Below are 9,614 nucleotides of genomic sequence, written 5' to 3'. Positions count from 1 at the left end.
GCCCACCCTGGCTGGAGTAAACTGTGCCACGTCATCAAAGCTGTTGGGCTACTGAGGCAAGACTTTGTTTGCCATCATTTGTCCTTTCTTGGAGCCAGATTCTTGCCTGAGGTGTGTGCATTTAGTGCCCTGTGGGGTCTGGGCTAAGACAGAGGAATGGTTTTATATGGTTTGTGATTTCTGTGGCAGCTGGAAATAGCCTATGGAAAAAGATGGCAGGACAATATCCTGTAGTTTAATTAATTTCTGCCTTCTCAAACTTCAAATTGCATTTAAATCCAAACTAACAGCTCATCCTAGCAATAGCCAGCCTTTTATCCATCTTCCTTCTACTCCTTCCTCTCTCAGCTTCATCTCACTTCATCATCTCTCCCACCTGCTTTCCCTGCATTTGGCTTTCAGCTGCTCCAGGCCATGATGAGCCACCTCATATTCCTGTCAGCAGTTTCAAAGGATTCATTGAATGTCAGTAGGACTCTGGGACTTTTTTTTTCCCCTGAAAATATCTTTCTTTGAGTAGGAGTCCTGTTGGCAGGCCCCAGTGACATTTTCAAAAGTACCTGTGTGGTGTGGGAGCTTGTATCTCAAGGAACAGCTGTACAGAGGGGAACCTTGATCCCTTATGTGTTATTTAAAATCCCTGCCTGGTGTTCTGATGCAATCCACTCAGAGAATGAAACCTCTGTATACAAGGATTTGCATTTCTCTACTGTAGTCCAAACCAGAAAATGATCTGTTTATGGGGACAGTGAATTTGTTGTGGTTGTTGGATGAGTTTTCTGTTGGATTGCATTTGTATTTAGATGAGAAATATTCAGGGGAATGAGTTTTGTGGTGGAATAAAAATGTGCTTTTCCATCTGAGCAGGAGGTCTGCATGGCTGCTGTCAGGATGTACCTTTCCTCCCCAGAAGAAAAAAAAACTGAAGCAGAATCTAAAAGTCGTGGTTCGTCTCCAGAGCTGCCACAGACCAAGCTGTAGACCGTGGGTTTTGTGACTGTGAAGCTTCTCTGGAGCTGCTGTGTGAGCCTCTCCTGCACTGAGGAGCCAGGGAGAGGGTTGCTGTGATGTCTGAACAGGTGGAGCAGAGGACGGTTAAAAACCAGCCAGTTATGGGAAATCTGAGTCATGAAAACCATTGGATAAATTTAAATACGTTATTCTAGCTTGGAGGAGGAGACCATCTGGGGAAGTTGAGTGGAAAGGGAGGTGAGTAGCCCAGCACTGAGCTGATTGAGACTGAGGAAATGAAGATGGTGTGAGGCAAACAAGTTGAAATCAAAGTCTGAATGCCTCTGGCTGTGCTGATGGATTGATCAGCCATAAAGTGGGTAATAAGAGCACCCTTTGTCATGTGTTCCTGTCATCTCCTTATGACCTGGAAATGGTACCACCACTCCCGGGAACCCAGGGACAGCTACAGCCCCCAGTGATCCAACCCTGTAGAGATTGTCAAGGTCAGTGCAGGGGATCCAGGCATGATGCATGGCAGAACAGGATTTGCAAAATAATCCATGCAGGTACTGCTGCAAAGGCCCATGGGACTTCCTCTCAACCTTTGCTTTAGGCAGACATGGTAATTCTGGGTTTTACTTTATGTTTTACAAGCATAGATCTCAAAACCCTATGGTACAGACTCTTCATTACCACCTTACAGATGGGGCTGCTGAAGCAGAAAGATGGGAAATGACTTCCCTGGAACCATTAACTGGGTAAATGACAGGGCTAAAAATAGAGACCAGATCCTCAACCTTTCATACAGCCCACTGCAATTCCTGTCTCAGAGGAAAGATGCCAAGGGAGTTGGTTAAAGTAGGTAGCAGCTCTTTAAGTAGTACAGAACCTGACTGTCCTGGGTAAGATGCTTTTATGAGAAGTTCCACCAAATTCACTCTGGGAAGCCAGCATAGTTTTGGAGAAGAAATGGTTGACAGAAAGGCCAGTGAGCCACACATGGCTGTAGTGCACGTCAATCACACCAAGCTAATGCGTTCAGAAGCTCCAAATGCCATTTAAAGCTAATGGTCTGTGCACTAATAGCTCCTGGTCCTGGCATCCAGGCTAGCAGCTGGTGCCCCTAATTGGTAGCCCTGAGGATGAGTGCGTGGGCAGATGACTGGGTTGCAGGAACAGTGAGTGGATTAGGAACCCTGCCTTGCTAATTCCATCCTTCAGAATGGTCTTTAATCAAGATGAAAAGTCAAGAGACCGCAAGGGGGTAACAAACAACAGCCTTGCCCAATTACCAGTGTCCAGCTCACCCAGACCTGACAGGCGCTGCCTGGAACAGCCCTGCCAGCAACAGCTTGTGGAACTGCCTGAGCTGCAGCTGTTCTTCTTCCCCGTGCTGTGCTGGACAAAGCTGCAACTAACATCACAGAACGATACGCCTGTCTCTGGCCTTTTTGGGGATGCAGCTTATCTGAGGCGTGGATGTCAAGATGTATAAAAGCATCCAAGCACCTCCAGCTAAGGCCAGCAGACACAAACAGCCTGTCTGACATGGGCTTGTAACACCTACCTGTGACAACATCAGCATCTCTCCTTTTCTCCTGCTGGTCTCTGCCCTGTGGGGTGTGGAGGAGCTTTGCCTTGTAAGGCAGGGCCACAGCAGAAAGAGCAAGAACACTGAAATGGCCAAGGAAGGTTGTCAGGAAACTGGAGCCATTCAAAGAGATACCAGGCATTGCTGAAGGAAGGATGGAATGACACAGACCACAGCAGGAGGGTGGTTTGAAGGTGATGTGTTACTTAAGCTGTGCAGAGCAGTGGGTACCACCTGTTTCCTTGATGGGAGGACGTTAAAAGGCACCCTCTAATGTCCATTTTTAATCCAGTAATTAAAGTTTTGATGTTCCATATAAAGCTTAACCTGGAATTGACCCATTTGAACACCCTCCACCTCTGTCCTCCCCAGAGCTGGGGTGGCTCAGACACAAAATCCCCACAGCTGCTGAGGATCTCCTGCTGATGCTCTGCAGATGATCTAGGACCCACTCCAGTCTCCCGGATGAATTAGGATAATTTGAGATAGATAATCTTTTGAGGAGACTGAGGGTTTGCATATCCCAGATTTTGTAAGAGCTCAGAATTCTTATTATCTTCTCAGTAATGTCCCCTCAGTGGTTCCAGATGATGCAGTGGAGACCAAAATGCCACAGCGAGACGCAGAAAGAGATCACCTTCCCACTGTTCTCCAGAAATATCCTTTCCCTCTGTGCTTGTGACTGAGTCTGAACCTTGCTCCAGATGGCAGTGGGCTGAGGAGATGAAGTTTTCCTGCAGTCAGAGCTCAGAGATGCACAAAAGAGGGAATTTGTGAAATTGCAATGACAGGGTTGTTTGGGTAGCTTGTGATGTTCTGGCTTTAGAGAAATCCATGTCTAATGTCTCTGCATGGCAAGGTAAACTAAAGACCATATAATTCTATTTCAGCTTAACATAACAGGAAGAAACCCATGTCTCCTGGAGTCCTGGCTTGTCTGCAAGCATTAGGGCTGGTTTCTACACGTGCTACTCAGGCACTCCATGTTAAAGAGCTTAGGATAAAGTATTCCTGGGATTTGGTTACTACACAGCTTAAAGGCTTGGCTCTGCCGTACTCACGCTTCCTTTAGAGGGTGAGACACAATGTGACCATTCAGGGCTCATGGAGGAGAAAGGCTCCACAAGGGCCTGGCACATCCCATCTCCCCCCCCTGCCCCGTGCTTTAGAGATTTTGCTGCTTATTTTTTTCTAGTTGTCACGAGGCTGGGCTCAGGATGAGAGCTGGTTCCAAGAGCCAGGCTGGAGCTGTGAATGGGCTTTGTGCAGTGGTGGGATCAGGACCTGTGATTCGGAGTGCTGGGGTAAACTGCTCATCTTAGACAAGGCATTCCTGAGTGGATGGTGCCTTACAGAGCTGGAGGCTCATGGGGAGTAAGGAAGCACCTTCCAGCACTGTGAGATGTGGTGCTGCCTCTCTCTGCAGTCACAATCTGAGCATCCCATGGGGAAGGTTGAATTCCTTAGAGCTGGTGGAGTCTGGGCATATCTTGAACTCTGTCTCCACTTTTCCTCCCCTTTGTTTCCCCTTCTACTTCATTTCCACTGGCATTTGTCACTGAATTTTCTCTCCCCGCCTTCGTGTTTTGTTCTTCTTATCTTAATAGTCCTACTTCCAAGTGTGGAACATTAAGGAGTGTTTGAACTTAGCAAATATTTTCTGTTCTTTTCAGTATGGGACTTAAAATGTTAGCTGAGTTTTAATACAGCGCCATGAATGGCAGTGTGTTGAGGTTAGATCATCGTATATTAAACACGCAGAGAGATATTTTTTACAAAAGCTGCCTCATCTTTCACTGTATATTAATAATGCAGAGAATTCTAGATCATCTGTCCCTGTCACTGCTCCTGCATTTTGATACACTCACATGGAATAGCTGTTGGAGAGCAAAATACACAAGGATGTTCCCTGACCTTTTCTCCCCAGCACTAAATTTTAGAAATTCTGTACAGGCAACCAAGACTGTCCTGGCAGCAATATTTTGGTAATATCCAGGTGTGGAGTCTGGACATGACTTGGCATGGGGTGAGTGCTGTTCTGAAAGGTTATGTTGGTGCAGACCTCGACGCTCCCCTGAATCACCTACAGGATGCTCTCCCGTGCTGATTCCCACTCACATTTCTCATCTCTTCTCACACCTCTGCAGGGTATGAGCATCCATCACTGAGCACAGTCCTGCCTGGAGAACTGTAGGACACTAGAAAGGAGCCTGGAGGGGACTGGGCAGTTTATTTAGTTCACCCTCTGACCCTGAGGCTGAAGCAGTCTTCCACAGGATTGTATAGATTTTTGAACACTGACTTTGTGAAGTGGTGTATGTCTCCCATAACAACAATTTTCGTGGAAAAGGTGGGAGGAAGCTCCAAAAGTGGGCAGAGGCTGCACAGATGGGGTGGGCTGCCAGCCTATAGCTTCCAGCTACTGCTGGTTCCTCCCCAGGGAGGGTCTCTGCTGTCTGCACAGTGGCAGGAGGAACCTGGGCTCCCTCCCCATGCACTGCAGGATATTTTTCTTCATGAAATTCAGCTCCCCTCATCTGGGTAAGTGCAGGAGGCAGGACTGAAGTGAGAAGCACCCCTTTGCACCACCATCTGTGCAAACAGAGCTGGCCTGGGTGTGGAAATCCAGGCTCCCAGGTCTGCCCTGCAGCTGGCAGGCACGGCTCCCACCTGTGTGCGGGCAAACACTGGCAGCTGCTGCTGAAAGCTCCAGCTCCCCGTGCTCCAAAACCACGGTGCAGCACTGCTGTGTGATCCCAAACACTGGAGTGACCCACGCTGCTCCTTCGGCCTCTGCTGCGTTCCCAGAGGTGACGGTGGCGGCAGGATCTTGGCTCAGGGATGGGTTTTCCTTTGCTGGGTGCCCAGCTGGAGCTGCGCCCTGCTAGGGGCAAGAACAAGGAGATTTGTGTCCTATGGGGCAGCTCATGAGAGAGGTGGCATTGCTGGGGAAAGGTTCAGCACCCCCAGCACAGGCACACAGGGACCGAGGGGTGACTCTGCAGAGAAACACTGTGGGACTCTCTGGAGCAATGAGCACATGGACTGAGCCTGCCTGAGCTCTCCCAGGCACTGGGACATTACAGCCCAGACTGATGTCATTAACGAGACATCCTGCTTTATGTAATAGTGCGTTTTGTGTGACTCACCCTCATGAACAAAAAACAATCCCATCCGATGGGCCTCCTAATGGAACTCCTGGTCTGTATGTCCCAGTGCTTGCTATGAATTATTTAAGACATCTGGAGGGATTTGTGAGTAATGAAATCTTTGCTGATTCTGTCTCACCTCAGATGGTCTCAAAGGTCTGGTGAGCAGCTTTGGTTCAGTTTCAGTCTCATCTGTCACCTTCAGAGCTGCCAGCTTGAAAATATCTCCGTGTTCTTGTCCTCTGCTTTCACTTAGCTCTTGGCCATGTTTCCTTTGCCCTCCCCCAGCTTAAAAAATAAGATTTGCCTTTCAATGTCACACGTCTGCCTTGGGTGGGCTGAATCTGGGTCTGTCATAAAGGAAGGGGATCTTATCCAGGGAAATGTGTGTGAGGTGTGTTTAAACACTGTTCAATATCCAAACTCTTGGGTTTCACAACCCTTCTCCTTTGCAGGTAAAATAGATAATAAAATCGTAATAAAATCTGTAATGAAGGAGTTGGTGTGTGTGTCAGTGCCATCCATCAGCAAGCTCAAGGTAGGAAAAGTAGATGCGAAGTATGAGCTAAAATAACAGATTTTATAACCAATTGCAAACCAGGATTTGGTTTTGGTGCTTATGGTACAATATGAAAAGTTTTTGAAGTAAAAAAGGGGATGAATAGGGGAGGAATCACAGAACTTTGTGGCTTTGATGTTCAAAGAAATGAGCAGATTTGTAAGGGAGGAAGATGACCACCACTTTAATGGTAGGGGGATTTGTTTATTTTTAATTTTTTTTGTTTGCTTTGTTTTGTTTTGTTATTAAGAACCAACTAACCAACTAAAAAAAGCCAAAAAAACAAAAACACACAAAAAAAGCAAAAAAAAACATAAAAAAATCCCAACCAAACAAAAAATCATGTTCATACTTTCATCCTTTTCCTTGAGGTTGCATTGCACTCTGGAATCTGGGACTGCGTGAAGATGTTCTGCAGCCTTGGAACAAAGAGCCTGAAGGGAACGTTGGGAAGATAAAAGAATGCTTCCAGAGCATGGGTGTGAGCAGCCAGCCAGGATTTCCCAGAGCTAGGAGCTGGTGCAGAGCTTTGGTGCTTTGCAGCAGCTCAGGAAATGCCACTGCCAGTGTTCAAAGGGAGTCAAACCAAACATCTGCCACCGGTGGCTGTTGACCAGAGAGGGGAAATCCTCCTTATTCCAGAGACGAGAAGCTGATTAAAAGCACTTGGTGCCCTGCTTTTACTGACATGAGAAAGGGTAGAGTTTCTATTTTTAGGAGCCTGCCCAAGACTACAAGCCTACAACAGAGCGATGGAGGGGGAGCAACCTCTGATGCAGGAACTGAGTTTAGAGGGTTTTGTGGGGGTCAGAGTGAAGGGATGGGTGTTACAGTGCTGCCATGGCTGGGATGCTGCCCAAAATCCCTATGGTTCTTTCCTCTGTTTTGGTGCACATTGCCCAAATCCCTAAATATCTAACCTGTCAAATATTCAAAAAAAGCAGTTTAGGGGAAAACTTTGAAACACCTGTTCTTGAAAAGCAGTGGCTGTTACAAGTGGGCAAGTTAAGCAGGTGTGGTGGGATATTTTTATCCTTTTTCCCTGAGTAGGAGGACTTAAGAACACTTTAGAAACAGAACCCATGTTAGTTTAAGCTCAAAAATTTAAATAGCTCAGAATTTTTCTAAAGGCATGAGAGGCCAGATCTTTATAGGGTCCAAGCCCTTGTCTCACATTTAATTCCACAGAGGAGACTTTAAAACAGAAGCCAAGGACGTGTGAATTGTCAAAGTGGGTGGTGGGGGCATATCCTCGATGATGGTGTGGCCTTTGGCAGTGGTTATGTCTCACTACTGGTTAAAGCCTGAAGTATTTTTAATTCCAGCAGATGTCAAATCAGGAAGGGTGGTTGAAGCTGTTATTACATCTCAGCTTTTCTGGTGCTCCTGAGTCAGGGCTGGCAAGGCTTGAAGGAATGACTCCTGCAAATACCAGGCCTTTGTGGTTCTAATCAGGCATCCTCCTATGAACACCTTCTCACTCCTCCTCTTGTAAAAAAAAAAAAAAAAAACCTTAAGAAAATTGTTCTCTTTGCATGCACCATTAAAATAAGTACACAAATAATCATCTTAACAAGATTTATATTTATTCCTGGTATAAATTTCCCCACTAGAGGAGTTTGTTTAAATCTCTTAAACAGACTGCAAATGCTTTGTCCAGCAGATTGATGTGCTCTGTGATCTTAGTCAGATCTTAGTCAGAGGATGACTTGGCTTTGTTTCCCTGAGAGCAATAGAAACATATGGAATATGATGGGATGAAAATTTTACAAAGGAACCTGAAGTCTCTGAGAACACCATGATTGCTAATCCTTCCCAAGATGCAAAGTTTAAAAAACAATTAGATGGAGGCACAAACTGTGCTAGCAAATCCAATTCCACGTGCACAGTTTTGTCTTAGCAATTGCAAATTGGACGGTGAGTTTAATTCTCCCCCGTGGAAAAGGAGAAAGCACAAAAGCTCTGCCCCTCTAAAATCCTGCTTGTCTCTGTGGTGCTCACAGAGGCCTCATTAATGAGGCATTTAAGCGTGCTGCAATCCTACCGCAGCCCAGGAGAGCAGCCTCATTTTGCAGCACAACCTGGAGTACAGGAGCTGTGCTAACACTTGCCTTGGCTTGGCTGGCCTGGGAGCTGCAGCCTGCAGCATCCCAAACCTCACACCTTATGGGCAGGCTGTGCTGCAAACCCCATCTGCTGCTGGGGAAGGTAACCAGGATCCCTTGGAAGGATCCTTCTGAGAGCCTTGGGCTGTTTTCTCTCACCTTCCCCAGTCACCAGGTGACTCTTACAGAGCTGACAGGTGGGGGACAGGCACAGCCCCTGTGCCTCTACCCAGGCAGACAGAAATGTGCTCTGGCTGTGGGCTCTTACTCTTTCTCCATAACTACTTCATTCCCATTTTATGGCTCCAGGTAGCAAGGAGTAAGAGGATGTAAAGGGATTTTACCATAACTGAGAATAAGGTTCTAGAGATCCCAAGAAGTCTGTTAGCAAACTCATTGATGTGTGGTAATTAAAGGTGCTTAAGTGTTTGTGTATGTGGATAATGCAGTTTGTGTAAAAATATAATCTTCCATGAAAAATAAAATATTTTAAATCAAATCAATGCATAGATTTTTCTCTTTCATCCAGAAGATTTAAATGAAACGTATCATTCCAGTCTAGTGGATCCAGATCAAACTATCTCGGCATGTTAAACCAAATCAAAACATGTCTTTTTTCAGTGAATTCTGTATTTCTTTGTGTTTGCCAGAGCTGGTTCAGTTCCTGAGGGAGCTGTAGGTTGAATGTTCTGTGATGTCCCCCTGCTGCCTGAGAGTGTGGTGGCTCCTGTCCCTCCCTGGGCTTGGTCCCACCAGGCAGGACAGAGGGACAGGCAGGTGTCCCTCAAAGCTGAGCTCTGCTGGGGAGCTGGGACACGGTGTGTGGGTGAGGGCTCAGGAGGAGCCCAGCTGCTCAGCAAGGCAAAACTTCCTGACTGATGCAGGTAGAAATGTTTCTAAACAAAATACATTCAGGTAATCACATTCTGATGGATGGGGGCTCCACTTTGCAATATTCCCTAACCACTCTTGCCTATGACTCACACTTGATTTGCTTTTACTTTAGGCAGAATTCCCCCTGTGCTATACCTTGCTGTGCTCTGGGCTGAGCCTGACCAGGAGAGACCTCTTAGAAACCTGTGGTTTTTGGGTTTTTTTTTGTAAATCCTGAAACATTTTAAAATTCAACCACATCTGAACTCCTTTCCTCTCTTCATCTCTTAGTTTGCAAAGCTTTGCAGGTACTTCTGTAGCTGGAGGCTTGCACAGGTACTTGAAACCACACCATTTACACCCCCACTGATAATAGGAGTGTA

The 9,614-nt window shown here is 46.4% G+C and overlaps 1 long non-coding RNA gene across 1 annotated transcript; it reads left to right on the top strand.

Moving 5' to 3' along the window:
* The first annotated feature begins 1,172 nt into the window (after positions 1–1,172).
* LOC134051414 (uncharacterized) lies at positions 1,173–8,661 on the top strand. Its single transcript, XR_009933782.1, has 3 exons — positions 1,173–1,209; positions 6,150–6,232; positions 6,625–8,661. It is a non-coding gene; the product is annotated as an uncharacterized LOC134051414 (long non-coding RNA).
* The last annotated feature ends 953 nt before the right edge of the window (positions 8,662–9,614 follow it).

Source organism: Cinclus cinclus, chromosome 18 (assembly GCF_963662255.1).
Source record: "Cinclus cinclus chromosome 18, bCinCin1.1, whole genome shotgun sequence".
NCBI classification, from domain to species: domain Eukaryota; kingdom Metazoa; phylum Chordata; class Aves; order Passeriformes; family Cinclidae; genus Cinclus; species Cinclus cinclus.
The sequence above is the reverse complement of the archived record's forward strand: the minus strand, read 5'-3'. Positions and strand labels throughout refer to the sequence as shown.